Source organism: Mus musculus, chromosome 17 (assembly GCF_000001635.26).
Source record: "Mus musculus strain C57BL/6J chromosome 17, GRCm38.p6 C57BL/6J".
NCBI lineage: Eukaryota > Metazoa > Chordata > Mammalia > Rodentia > Muridae > Mus > Mus musculus.
The window spans coordinates 78,465,240-78,480,475 of record NC_000083.6 but is presented as its reverse complement, the minus strand read 5'-3'; positions in this window follow the sequence as shown (position 1 = coordinate 78,480,475).

Genomic DNA, 15,236 nt, shown 5'->3' with positions numbered 1-15,236 from the left:
CAGATATAAGAACTTACCGAGCAGAAAAGACTGATTAAGAGTCTAACACCTTCACCAAGCCTAGAGGAAAACTACTAACCCTGCAAAGAGACAGTCAGACCCACTGTCATCTGACCACTTAGGGTATATGTCAAGGGGACTGGGAGAAGGACAGCTCTCGCTGTCCCGGGAGCATCAGCTCAGTTCAGCCCCACAACTGCTGAGAAGCCCCACTCAAATAGCCATTTGTCCAGCTGTCTACCTGTTCATCTGTGCTGACCCAGTCCTTGACATCCACAGACCTAATCCTGCAGATCGCCTCTACAGCTCAATTCAACCTTGATGCGCTGCTCTTTACTAAGCTTATGGGTTGTCTCTGCAGTGACATTCACGGGGTTTGTTATTTAAACAATTCCCTACTCAGACTCTCTTTGCATCTCCATCAGCCTCTGCCTTTGCCTTTGCCTCCAGTAAGGACTCCTGAGAGTCCCTGAACTTTTGCATGCCTCTTTAATCCTTTTGCAGTCTTTTTTTTTGGCAACTACATCAATATGAATATAATGACTGTGTGATGTGTAAGGTGTGATTTGAGAGTCAATCTTGGTAGTTAAGACTGGAATAATAGACCAGGTATGGTGTCACATGCCTTTAATCCAAGCGTTTAGTAGAGGTAGAGGCTAACCTGGTCTACATACAGAGTTCCAGGATAGCTAGTTGTATGTCATATTATCCCATCTATTAAAAACAAACAAACAAACAAACAAACAAAAAACCCAAGAGGTTGTGAAAGTGAATGTGCCTCTCTGTCTTCTGGAGGGATTCCTCAAACTCTCCTTGAATCCTTAAGAAATTTGAATGTACACAAGAATGATAAGCAATTGAACATGGAGCTTTATAGGAAGGACGGGGCATGCTAGAATCAAACTTCTAACTTCCCTTTCTTGTGGCCACTTCTATAATTCTTGTTCATTTGAAGCATCAATGATTTTAAGTCTTTGCAGCTATCACTAATCTTTTTTTCCTTTAATTAAAACTATATTTTAATTAATTTATCTGGTACATACTTTGTATATTGTTTAGGGGGGCACATGCTATGGCATGTAGAGGTCAGAGAACAACTTTTCATATTGTTGTTCCACCTATAGGGTTGCAGACGCCTTCAGCTCTGTAGTTCTTTCTTCCTTTCTACCCTGTGGGTATCCGAGATTAAATTTAGGTAGGTCATCAGGTTTGGCAGTGGCTCTTTTGCCTGCTAATTCATCTTTTTTTGGTCAACTTTTTATTAGATATTTTCTTCATTTACATTTCAAATGCTATCCTGAAAGTCCCCTATACACCCCCCTGCTCCCCTACCCACCCACCCACTCCCACTTCTTGGCCCTGGCATTCCCCTGTGCTGGGGCATATAAAGTTTGCAAGACCTAGGGGCCTCTCTTTCCAATGATGGCTGACTAGGCCATCTTCTGCTACATATGCAGCTAGAGACACGAGCTCTGGGGTACTGGTTAGTTCATATTGTTGTTCCACCTATAGGGTTGCAGAGCCCTTTAGCTCCTTGGGTACTTTCTCTAGCTCCTCCATTGGGGGCCATGTGTTCCATCCAATAGATGACTGTGAGCATCCTCGTCTGTATTTGCCAGGCACTGGCATAGCCTCACTCAAGACAGCGATATCAGGGTTCTTTCAGCAAAATCAGGCTGGCATGTACCATAGTGTCTGCGTTTGGTGGCTGATTATGGGATGGATCCCTGGGTGGGGTAGACTCTGGATGGTCTATCCTTTCGTCTCAGCTCCAAATTTTGTCTCTGTAACTCCTTCCATGGGTATTTTGTTTCCTACTCTAAGGAGGAATGAAGTATCCACGCGTTGATCTTCCTTCTTGATTTTCTTGTGTTTTGAAAATTGTATCTTGGCTATTCTAAGTTTCTGGGTTTATATCCACTTATCAGGCAGCTATCACTAATCTTAAGGGGCCATGCTCAGCAATCTCAGGTAGAGCTCACATTTCTGTCGATCATGGCCTTCTCCCTGTCTTGGTAAACATTACTCTACTTTCTGTCTTTGTGGATTCACCTATGCTAGACATTACATAAAAGTAGAATAATTTAATGCATTGATTTTTATATACGTATTCTTTTACAGATATGTTCACAAGGCTCATCTGTGCAATAAAATATATCAGCATATCATTCCTGTTGCAGTCTCTGGTGGTTTGAATAAGAATAGCCTCCATAGGCTCATAGATTTGAATGCTTAGTCATCAGGGGGTAAAACTTTTTAAAAGAATTAGGAGGTGTGGCCTTATTTTAGGAAACCTGTTACTGGGTGTGGGCTTTGAGGTTTTAAAAGCCCACGATAGGCCCAGTCTCTCTCTCTTGGCCGGAAGCTCAGAATGTAGTTCTCAGCTACTGCTCCAGAGCCTGTCTGCATGCCACCGCACTCCATACCATGACCTCTGAAACTGTAAGCCCGACCTTATCGAGTGCTTTCTCTTATAAGAGTTGCCTTAGTGCTACTGTCTCTTCACATAAATAAAACAGTGACTAAGACATGGTCAAATCATATTAATTGTATAGATATACATTTTGTTTACCCTGTTACTAGCTTATGAACATGTATTTTGCTTCCCTTTGATGGATATTATAAGCAATGATGCTATCAACATTCATGTAGAAGTTTTGTGTGAACATAATGTATTCATTTCTTCTGCGCAAATATCTAGGAATGGAATTCCCACTCATGTGGTCACCAGTTTAACATTTTGAGGATCTGATGACTGTTTTTCAAAGTGACTGTCCAAATGTGTATTTCCATGTGCAATGTGGGGGTTCCCATTTCCCCACATTTTCATTGACACTTCTTTCTACAGATGGGACCCTTGTGGGTTTTTTAAAACTATAAATAATTGTTTTTTTAAATGTTATTGTATGTGTATTGTGTGCTGGAGTATATGTCGGTATACCACAAACACACCTCAGCCTCACCTCAGGTGATAAGTGCTGCCTTATTTCTTGGAACTGGAGTTACAGATTGTTGTGAACTACCATGTAGGTGTTGGGAACCAAACTCTGATCTTCCGCTGCTCTCGAGTGCTCTTAACTGATGAGTCACCTCTCTAGCCCCAGTAAGCCTTCTGCTGCCTGTGGATCAAGATGTAGAACTCTGGGCTCCTTCTACATCATGTCCCCCATGCTTCTCACCATTATGATAATGAACTATACCTTTGGACCTGTAAGCCAGCCCCAATTAAATATTCTCCTTTATAAGAGTTGCTGAAGGAATTTGCAATCCTATATAGGAAGAACAACAATATCAACCATACCCTCCAGAGCTCCCAGGGACTAAACCACCAACCAAAGAGCACACATGGAGGGACCCATGGCTTCAGCCACATCACCCTTGGTCATGTGAAGGCTTGATGCCCCAATGTAGGGGAATGCCAGTGTGATGAGGTGGAATTGGGCAGGTGGGTGGGTGAGCATCTGCATAGATGCAGGGGGAGGGGAGGATGGGATAGGGAGTTTGCAGAGGGGAAACTGGGAAAGAGAATAACATTTGAGATGTAAATGAATAAAATATCCAATTAAAAAAAAGAGTTGCCTTGGTCATGGTGCCTCTTCTCAACAACAACAACCCTAACTAAGACAAAGTCCTTCAAAAAAAAAAAAAGAAAACAAAACAACTAGACAAACAAAAAAATACCAATATAAAATAAAGAAGGAATTGGCTGGGGACATGGTTCAATAGGCAAAGTGCTTGTTGTGCAAGAGCAATTACCTAAATTTGAATCTCCAACATCCACATAAAATCCATGTACTTCAGCATGGATTTGTGGGATGCAGAGACCAGTAGATCCCTGGGGCTTGCCGGCCAGCCTGTCCGTACAGAACGGTGAGCTGCAGCTTCAGTGGAAGCTTCTGCCTCTGAAGGATGAGGATGCTCCTGATGGATAAGGATGAGGGTGATAAAGGAGGAAACCACGTCAGCCTGTTGGGAGCCGCCCCCACATTCGCCGTCACAAGATGGCGCTGACATCCTGTGTTCTAAGTGGTAAACAAATAATCTGCGCATGTGCCAAGGGTATTTTACGACTACTTGTACTCTGCCTTTCCCGTGAACGTCAGCTCGGCCATGGGCTGCAGCCAATCAGGGAGTGATGCGTCCTAAGCGAAGGATAACTCCTCCTTAAAGGGGACGGATTTTCCGCCATTTTCTCTCGCTGGCTCTGGCGCCTGCTCGCTTGCTCCTAAAGATGTAAACAATAGAGCGCGCTCTGCGCTTTGGCGCGCCGGAGCTCTGGCTCCTAAAGATGTAAGCAATAAAGTTTTGCCGCAGAAGATTCTGGTTTGTTGTGTTCTTTCCTGGCCGGGCGTGAGAACGCTATTAAGAATTGGTGCTGAAATCCGGGACGAAAAAATACAAGAAAACTCGGGACCGGCGCAAGGAAGATCCCTCATTCCAGAACCAGAACTGCGGGTCGCGGTAATAAAGGTTCCCGTAAAGCAGACTGTTGAGAAGGATTCAACTGCATGAATTCAGAACTTTTCAGCTGGGGAACGAGAGTACCAGTGAGTACAGCTTTACGAGGTAAGTCTGGTCTTGAACTTTCTAAGGAAATTCAAGACAGTCTATCAGAAGTAAAGTGGAAAATGTTTGGCCTTGAATTTTTTCTAGTGTTAGGAGCCCTTTTGTTCCTTTTCACATGTTATCAGGTGATTAAGATAGGGCTGAAAATTCTGGATGAAATTCAGGGCAATCTATCAGAAGTAAAGCGGGGAGAGAGAGTAGGAGCAAAGAGAAAATATGGTACACAAAATAAGTATACAGGCCTTTCCACGGGTCTTGAACCCGAGGAAAAGTTTAGGTCAGGTAAGAATACCTGGGGAGAGATTAGAAGGAAGGAAAAGAAAAAAGAAAAGAAAAAAGATCGATTAGCGGAGGTCTCTAGGAGATACTCGTCACTAGATGAGCTCAGGAAGCCAGCTCTTAGTAGCTCTGAAGCAGATGAAGAATTCTCCTCTGAGGAAACAGACTGGGAGGAAGAAGCAGCCCATTACCAGCCAGCTAATTGGTCAAGAAAAAAGCCAAAAGCGGCTGGCGAAAGCCAGCGTACTGTTCAACCTCCGGGCAGTCGGTTTCAAGGTCCGCCCTATGCGGAGCCCCCGCCCTGCGTAGTGCGTCAGCAATGCGCAGAGAGACAATGCGCAGAGAGGCAATGCGCAGAGAGGCAATGCGCAGAGAGGCAATGCGCAGAGAGGCAGTGCGCAGAGAGGCAGTGCGCAGAGAGGCAGTGCGCAGAGAGGCAGTGCGCAGAGAGGCAGTGCGCAGACTCATTCATTCCCAGAGAGGAACAAAGGAAAATACAACAGGCATTTCCGGTCTTTGAAGGAGCCGAGGGTGGGCGTGTCCACGCTCCGGTAGAATACTTACAAATTAAAGAACTTGCCGAGTCGGTCCGTAAATACGGAACCAATGCTAATTTTACCTTGGTGCAGTTAGACAGGCTCGCCGGCATGGCACTAACTCCTGCTGACTGGCAAACGATTGTAAAAGCCGCTCTCCCTAGTATGGGCAAATATATGGAATGGAGAGCGCTTTGGCACGAGGCTGCACAAGCGCAGGCCCGAGCAAACGCAGCTGCTTTGACTCCAGAGCAGAGAGATTGGACTTTTGACTTGTTAACGGGTCAGGGAGCTTATTCTGCTGATCAGACAAACTACCATTGGGGAGCTTATGCCCAAATTTCCTCCACGGCTATTAGGGCCTGGAAGGCGCTCTCCCGAGCAGGTGAAGCCACTGGGCAGTTAACAAAGATAATCCAGGGACCTCAGGAGTCCTTCTCAGATTTTGTGGCCAGAATGACAGAGGCAGCAGAGCGTATTTTTGGAGAGTCAGAGCAAGCTGCGCCTCTGGTAGAACAGCTCATCTATGAGCAAGCCACAAAGGAGTGCCGAGCGGCCATAGCCCCAAGAAAGAACAAAGGCTTACAAGACTGGCTCAGGGTTTGTCGAGAGCTTGGGGGACCTCTCAGCAATGCAGGTTTAGCGGCTGCCATCCTTCAATCCCAAAACCGCTCCATGGGCAGAAATAATCAGAGGACATGTTTTAACTGCGGAAAGCCTGGGCATTTTAAGAAAGATTGCAGAGCTCCAGATAAACAGGGAGGGACTCTCACTCTTTGCTCTAAGTGTGGCAAGGGTTATCATAGAGCCGACCAGTGTCGCTCTGTGAGGGATATAAAGGGCAGAATCCTTCCCCCACCTGATAGTCAATCAGCTTATGTGCCAAAAAACGGGTCATCGGGCCCTCGGTCCCAGGGCCCTCAAAGATATGGGAACCAGTTTGTCAGGACCCAGGAAGCAGTCAGAGAGGCGACCCAGGAAGACCCACAAGGGTGGACCTGCGTGCCGCCTCCGACTTCCTATTAATGCCTCAAATGAGTATTCAGCCGGTGCCAGTGGAGCCTATACCATCCTTGCCCCCGGGAACCATGGGCCTTATTCTCGGCCGGGGTTCACTCACCTTACAGGGCTTAGTAGTCCACCCTGGAGTTATGGATTGTCAACATTCCCCTGAAATACAGGTCCTGTGCTCAAGCCCTAAAGGCGTTTTTTCTATTAGTAAAGGAGATAGGATAGCTCAGCTGCTGCTCCTCCCTGATAATACCAGGGAGAAATTTACAGGACCTGAGATAAAGAAAATGGGCTCCTCAGGAAATGATTCTGCCTATTTGGTTGTATCTTTGAATGATAGACCTAAGCTCCGCCTTAAGATCAACGGAAAAGAGTTTGAAGGCATCCTTGATACCGGAGCAGATAAAAGTATAATTTCTACACATTGGTGGCCCAAAGCATGGCCCACCACAGAGTCATCTCATTCATTACAGGGCCTAGGTTATCAATCATGTCCCACTATAAGCTCCATTGCCTTGACGTGGGAATCCTCTGAAGGGCAGCAAGAGAAATTCATACCTTATGTGCTCCCACTCCCGGTTAACCTCTGGGGAAGGGATATTATGCAGCATTTGGGCCTTATTTTGTCCAATGAAAACGCCCCATCGGGAGGGTATTCAGCTAAAGCAAAAAATATCATGGCAAAGATGGGTTATAAAGAAGGAAAAGGGTTAGGACATCAAGAACAGGGAAGGATAGAGCCCATCTCACCTAATGGAAACCAAGACAGACAGGGTCTGGGTTTTCCTTAGTGGCCATTGGGGCAGCACGACCCATACGATGGAAAACAGGGGACCCAGTGTGGGTTCCTCAATGGCCCCTATCCTCTGAAAAACTAGAAGCTGTGATTCAACTGGTAGAGGAACAATTAAAACTAGGCCATATTGAACCCTCTACCTCACCTTGGAATACTCCAATTTTTGTAATTAAGAAAAAGTCAGGAAAGTGGAGACTGCTCCATGACCTCAGAGCCATTAATGAGCAAATGAACTTATTTGGCCCAGTACAGAGGGGTCTCCCTGTACTTTCCGCCTTACCACGTGGCTGGAATTTAATTATTATAGATATTAAAGATTGTTTCTTTTCTATACCTTTGTGTCCAAGAGATAGGCCCAGATTTGCCTTTACCATCCCCTCTATTAATCACATGGAACCTGATAAGAGGTATCAATGGAAGGTCTTACCACAGGGAATGTCCAATAGTCCTACTATGTGTCAACTTTACGTGCAAGAAGCTCTTTTGCCAGTGAGGGAACAATTCCCCTCTTTAATTTTGCTCCTTTACATGGATGACATCCTCCTGTGCCATAAAGACCTTATCATGCTACAAAAGGCATATCCTTTTCTACTTAAAACTTTAAGTCAGTGGGGTTTACAGATAGCCACAGAAAAGGTCCAAATTTCTGATACAGGACAATTCTTGGGCTCTGTGGTGTCCCCAGATAAGATTGTGCCCCAAAAGGTAGAGATAAGAAGAGATCACCTCCATACCTTAAATGATTTTCAAAAGCTGTTGGGAGATATTAATTGGCTCAGACCTTTTTTAAAGATTCCTTCCGCTGAGTTAAGGCCTTTGTTTGGTATTTTAGAAGGAGATCCTCATATCTCCTCCCCTAGGACTCTTACTCTAGCTGCTAACCAGGCCTTACAAAAGGTGGAAAAAGCCTTACAGAATGCACAATTACAACGTATTGAGGATTCGCAGCCTTTCAGTTTGTGCGTCTTTAAGACAGCACAATTGCCAACCGCAGTTTTGTGGCAGAATGGGCCATTGTTGTGGATCCATCCAAACGTATCCCCAGCTAAAATAATAGATTGGTATCCTGATGCAATTGCACAGCTTGCCCTTAAAGGCCTCTCACCCAAAAAATCCAGACTGACCAAGGGAATACTGATGTCCCTCGTCTTGGTGATGTCCAGGGCGTCAATAATATAATGCTCAAGTATTCCCCTGCTTTTTTACCACTAACTAGGAACTGGGTTTGGCCTTGATTCAGACAGTCTTGGCTCTGTCTGGACAGGTCCAGATGACTGACACCATTAACACTTTGTCAGCCTCAGTGACTACAGTCATAGATAAACAGGCCTCAGCTAATGTCATGATACAGGGAGGTCTCGTGCTGGTTAATCAACTCATAGATCTTGTCCAGAAACAACTAGATGTATTATGGCAAATAGCTCAGCTGGGGTGTAAACAAAAGTTTCCGAGATTGTGTGTTACTTCCATTCAGTATGAGAATTTTACTAGGACAGCTAATTTGTCAAAAAGTCTTTTTCAGTATATGTTACAGAATTGGACGGCTGAATTTGAACAGATCCTTCGGGAATTGAGACTTCAGGTCAACTCCACGCGCTTGGACCTGTCCCTGACCAAAGGATTACCCAATTGGATCTCCTCAGCATTTCCCTTCTTTAAAGAATGGGTGGGATTGATATTATTTGGAGATACACTTTGCTGTGGATTAGTGTTGCTTCTTTGATTGGTCTGTAAGCTTAAGGCCCAAACTAGGAGAGACAAGGTGGTTATTGCCCAGGCGCTTGCAGGACTAGAACATGGAGCTTCCCCTGATATATCTATGCTTAGGCAATAGGTCGCTGGCCACTCAGCTCTTATATCCCATGAGGCTAGTCTCATTGCACGGGATAGAGTGAGTGTGCTTCAGCAGCCCGAGAGAGTTGCACGGCTAAGCACTGCAATAGAAGGGCTCTGCGGCATAAAATGAGCCTATTCTAGGGAGACATGTCATCTTTCAAGAAGGTTGAGTGTTCAAGTGTCCTTCCCCCAGGAAAAACAACACGGGACCAGACCAGGACCCCTCTGGGTGATGAGCCTGGGAGGAGGTTATGTGTACGGCTCCTTTACCTACACACTGGGGATTTGACCTCTATCTCCACTCTCATTAATATGGGTGGCCTATTTGCTCTTATTAAAAGAAAAGGGGGAGATGTTGGGAGCCGCCCCCACATTCGCCGTCACAAGATGGCGCTGACATCCTGTGTTCTAAGTGGTAAACAAATAATCTGCGCATGTGCCAAGGGTATTTTACGACTACTTGTACTCTGCCTTTCCCGTGAACGTCAGCTCGGCCATGGGCTGCAGCCAATCAGGGAGTGATGCGTCCTAAGCGAAGGATAACTCCTCCTTAAAGGGGACGGGTTTTCCGCCATTTTCTCTCGCTGGCTCTGGCGCCTGCTCGCTTGCTCCTAAAGATGTAAACAATAGAGCGCGCTCTGCGCTTTGGCGCGCCGGAGCTCTGGCTCCTAAAGATGTAAGCAATAAAGTTTTGCCGCAGAAGATTCTGGTTTGTTGTGTTCTTTCCTGGCCGGGCGTGAGAACGTGTGTAAGATCAGCCCTTGTATATACCCACATGTGTATACGTGTGCAACACACCTGCAGTCACATGTGAACCTGCAGGCATATACCAGAGAGAGAGACACAGAGAGAGAGAGACAGAGAGAGACAAAGACAGAGAGAGGCACAGAGAGAGAGAGACAGAGAGAGACAAAGACAGAGCGAGACAGAGACAGAGAGGGAACCTGAGATATATAATAACCTGAGATATGTAATAACTGAATACCTTTGACTCAACAATCAATTGCAAGAAAAGCAACCCAAGGAAGTCATTGCACATTGCCACAAAGAATTCATAGTTTACAAGTGTATTTCTAATTATAAAAGGAAACTAAGCAAGCATCCAGTATGGTAGCCAGCTCTGTAATCCTGGCATGTTTGGGGTTAAGGCAGGAAGATCCTAGTTTGTTGCAACCGTCACAACATATCAAGTTTGAGACCAGCCCGGGCTACATGAAACTATGTCTCAGAAAAGAAGATTGAGGAATTTAGTAGGTAGATCAATAAATTTTGATATGTTTAGGCAGTAAGTGTGCATTTATTTAGAATGATGAACAAATATGCTTATCATGTAATTAGAAAGTATGGAAATGTTCAAGACCCAGGAGAAAAACAAAAACAAATAAAACAGGATAAACATATGAGTGGGGTTCAGTCACTGGCCTGGGAAGTGGCTGGAGAAAGGCTGTGGGTTTATGCAAGCTAGGGATTCATGTTCAAATATGTGCAGAGATAGTAAAAAGCCAGGGTCTCTGAAGGTAACTGGTTTGCCAATATACAGACAGACTTCTTGCAGGATTTTTGCCTCTGAGGGAGGAAGATGGATCAGGAAGCATTTCACTTAGCAGTGAAGACACAAAACTGTCTTGGTTTATTTTCTCGATAAAGTAAGACTATTTTAAGAATTTGTAATCAAAGAACCTGAAATCATGTAAGTTTGGAGTCTCTCCACTCAAGAGAATCCCAAGGTAGGAAATTAACAATAACAACAACAACAACAACAAAGTCTCTTAGCCAGAGGCCCCAGACATTTAGTAGGAAAAAAGAAAGAGAAGTTTTCCCTGAGGGAAAAACTCTAGGGTCTGGTCAGGCCAGCAACCATTAAGTCTCCAAAAATGAACTCAGAATCCACAACCCAAGATCACTTTCTTCCACTTTACAAAGTCCCCAGTTGCAAGATGCTGCATTTTGCAAAAGTCTGAGAAGGCTTGAGTTTATTATTCTCACTTCCATCTTTACATCCTTTCTTGTTTCTTTCTGTCAGCCAATAAATCCTATGGTTGAATTATAAGCTGTCTGGGGCTGGAGAAATGGCTCAGTGGTTAAGAGCACTGGCTGCTCTTCCAGAGGTCCTGAGTTCAAATCCCAGCAACCACATGGTGGTTCACAACCATCTGTAATGGGATCTGATTCCTTCTTCTGGTGTGTCTGAAGACAACTACAATGTAGTTATATTCATAAATTAAAAAAATAAATCTTTTAAAAAAATAAGATGGTGGTGAGTCAAACCAGTGGAAATTATTTCCGAGTGGAACTCACTGGAGTCTTATGCTAAATGATGCTGAAACCAACCTTCAAATCCATAAGCAGGGGTTTCTTTAGTTTCTAAGTCTCTCTGTGGAATTTTCTCTGTGATTGGCATTTTGAGATTGATCAAGCAAACCCATTACTGTCCTTGTAGGCACTTGTGGATTTAATCTTCCTCCTTAACTGTTACCACCTCTTGGTGAATTTCATGGCACATGTGTTTCATAACACAGTTCAGGGCACCTGTGATCTTTGGTTCTTACGTCACCTTCCTGTTGGCTTCACCAATGCTTTTGATTTCCTGTTAGTGTTTCAAAGGTTGCACTCCTTCAAGTATCATAACTCACCCTGCTTTGACATTTATTATAAAATATTGTTAACAATAATCTATATTGACAAAATTTTTACTGTCGTCAGGGTGCAATCACCAGTTTAGAAAGTTTCTACTCTTGAGTTTTGTTGTTGTTGTTGTTGTTGATTTATGCCTCAATAATGCTGTAATATGTTTTAATGGAAGACTGATAGCTTTGAAGACTTGCACTATTTTAGTACATACCTGCATGGGCATTTCTTTTCTTCTTTTTTTTTAATTGGATATTTTCTTTATTTACATATCAAACGCTATCCCAAAAGTCCCCTATACCTTCATCCCGCTCTGCTTGCCTACCCACCCACTCTCACTTCTTGGCCCTGGTGTTCCCCAGTACTGGGGCATATAAAGTTTGCAAGACCAAGGGGCCTCTCTTCCCAATGATGGCCGACTAGGGCATTTTCTGCTACATATGCAGCTAGAGACACCAGCTCTGGGTGGTACTGGTTAGTTCATATTGTTGTTCCACCTATAGGGTTGCAGACTCCTTCAGCTCCTTGGGTACTTTCTCTAACTCCTCCATTGGGGGCCCTGTGTTCCAAACTATAGATGACTGTGAGTATCCACTTCTGTATTTTCCAGGCACTGGCATAGCCTCACTCAAGACAGCTATATCAGGGTGGGTCCTTTCAGCAAAATCTTGCTGGCATATGAAATAGTGTCTGGGTTTGGTGGCTGATTATGGGATGGGTCCCCGGGTGGGACAGTCTCTGGATGGTCTGTCCTTTTGTCTTAGCTCCATACTTTGTCTCTGTAATTCCTTCCATGAGTGTTTTGTTCCCTATTCTAAGGAGAAACGAAGTATCCACACATTGGTCTTCCTTCTTCTTGATTTTCTTGTGTTTTGCAAATTGTATCTTGTGTATTCGAAGTTTCTGGGCTAATATCCACTTATCAGTGAGTGCATATCTAATGACTTCTTTTGTGATTGGGTTACCTCACTAAGGATGATAGTCTCCAGATACATCCATTTGCCCAAGAATTTCATAAATTCATTCTTTTTAATAGCTGAGTAGTACTCCATTGTGTACATGTACCTCATTTTCTGTATCCATTCCTCTGTTGAGTGACATCTGGGTTCTTTCCAGCTTCTGGCTATTATAAATAAGGCTGCTATGAACATAGTGGAGCATGTGTCCTTATTACCAGTTGGAGCATCTTCTGGGTATATGCCCAGGAGAGGTATTGCTGGATCTTCTGGTAGTACTATGTCCAATTTTCTGAGGAACCGCCAGACTGATTTTCAGAGTGGTTGTAGAAGCTTGCAATCCCACCAACAATGGAGGAGTGTTCCTCTTTCTCCACATCCTCACCAGCATCTGCTGTCACCTGAGTTTTTGTTCTTAGCCATCCTGACTAGTGTGAGGTGGAATCTCAGGATTTTTTGATTCTGCATGGCCATTTTTAATTTTGTTCTTTATTATGCTTTTGCTTTTGAGGTTCAGTTTTTACCTTGGGGAGATATCCTCCACGTAGGTCCTGTGCATGGTGGTTTAAAGACTTGGAAATAAACTGCTTTAAAAATACCTAGGACAATCATCAAGGGTGTCCTCAAATATCAGGACAATGGATATGTTCCCTGCTTTGTATTGCTGTGGAAAAACAGCTGGCCTGACCAGTTTAAAAGGAAAAGGCTTTTATTTTGGCTTTTATTTAGAAGTTCCTGTATGTGGCTGGCTAGCTTCTCTCCTTTTAGGGCTGTGCAAGGTGAATATAGTATGGCAGAAGGCATAATGAGGGGAAGTTACTCACTTCATGGCATCCAGGAGTGTGGGGAGAGACAGGAGAGAGTCAGGAATAAGGTGCAAGTCCAATGGGCCTCTCTTTGCAGTGATGGCCGACTAGGCCATCTTTTGATACATATGCAGCTAGAGACAAGAGCTCTGGGGTACTGATTAGTTCATATTGTTGTTCCACCTATAGGGTTGCAGTTCCCTTTAGCTCCTTGGGTAATATCTCTAGCTCCTCCATTGGGGGCCCTGTGGTCCATCCAATAGCTGACTGTGATCAGTACAGGGGAACGCCAGGGCCAAAAAAGGGGAGTGGGTGGGTAGGGGATGGGGGGGGGTGGATATGGGGGACCTTTGGGATAGCATTGAAAATATAAACGAGGAAAATACCTAATAAAAAAATTAAAAAAAAGAAAATTAGTGAGTTAATTTAGTATACAGCTAAATAGTATACTATTTTAAGAATACATAAAAAAAAAAAAAAGGAATAAGGTGCAATCTTCAGTGGCTACCTCCTGTGCTGTGCTTCTTCTCGTCAATCCCTACCTTCTAATAGCCATCCATATGAACTCATCAACGGATGAGATTATCATCCCCATGGTCTACTCAACCTCTGGGTATAGCACCATGAGCTGTGGGGCAAGCCTTCGACAAAGAGGCTTTGGGGGCCATTAGATACCCGAGTCCTAATGTTGAGGGAACCAGTGAAGGTGGTCTGGCTTTGACTAGAAAAAGGAGATCATACTGATGCCCGAGCTGTGACCTGAGAGGGAAAGTTGTAGATGAAATTCTTCCTTTCACCTTCAAGAATCAGGCACAGATTTCAGGCACAGACCCCAGGTTTTTACTTCCACTTAGACTTTCAGAACACACATTCTGTAATAGGGATGAAACTAGGCCTGTGAGTTATCATATACACAGACTCTTAAACTTTAACTGACTTAATCATCGGGTGAAGCTTGAGGACAGAATGCTATTCTATTTTATGCCCCTTTTGTCCCTTCCCTTAGGGAAAAAAAGATTTTCTGTGATGTCTCTAATATTCTTTATATGATTTAAATGTCTTCATGCTGGAGCATTATGTGTGGGAAATACAAGGCCGCACTTTGGACAGATAGCTTTTGTTTTCTCATTATTCCTTGTAAGAGTCACTAAAGTGTACATGCTAGGGAATACTGCTAGGAAATATAAACTAACTCCTGATGCTCTGCGAGTTCACGCCTGTACGTGGCCAGCTCCTAAAAATACTTAGTTATTGTTTCTACACTAGAGGAGTTTTCTCTTACTGGGACCATTATAATAAAACAAACATGAATTAAACTTGCGTAGCCCGGAGTGACTGGCAGTTGTTTTCAGATCCACAAAGGGGCACTATTGAGTTTTGCAAGTTGCCCTTTCATGGGCAGAAAGGAAACCCTAACACAGATCACCCTAAAAAGTCAATGTTTTGATTTCTCATGAGTGAGCATGTGATATATATTTCTTAAATGGAGGTAAGGGAACAAGTTGTCACCGCAGAGATGAGTGTGTGTATTCGATAGTCACTTCCAAAGATCGAACCTGCTGGATGATTTCAAATGCATGTGAATATTTGGAAGGTGAAAAAAAAAGCTTTGGGAAAGATTTAAAACGTATATGGTGCAACGTGAAAAATGTTCTCTTAAGTTTTACATTTAGGAATATGGAAGAGTTGTTTGGGTTATTAGGTAACTTTTAGGTAATCCAAAATCTCTGACATCCCATCAATTTGTGGTTCCTTCAAATGCAATGCTTTCTACTGAGAGAAACTGCAGGTCACGTGACCTTGAGCAGCCAGTGCATTCAGT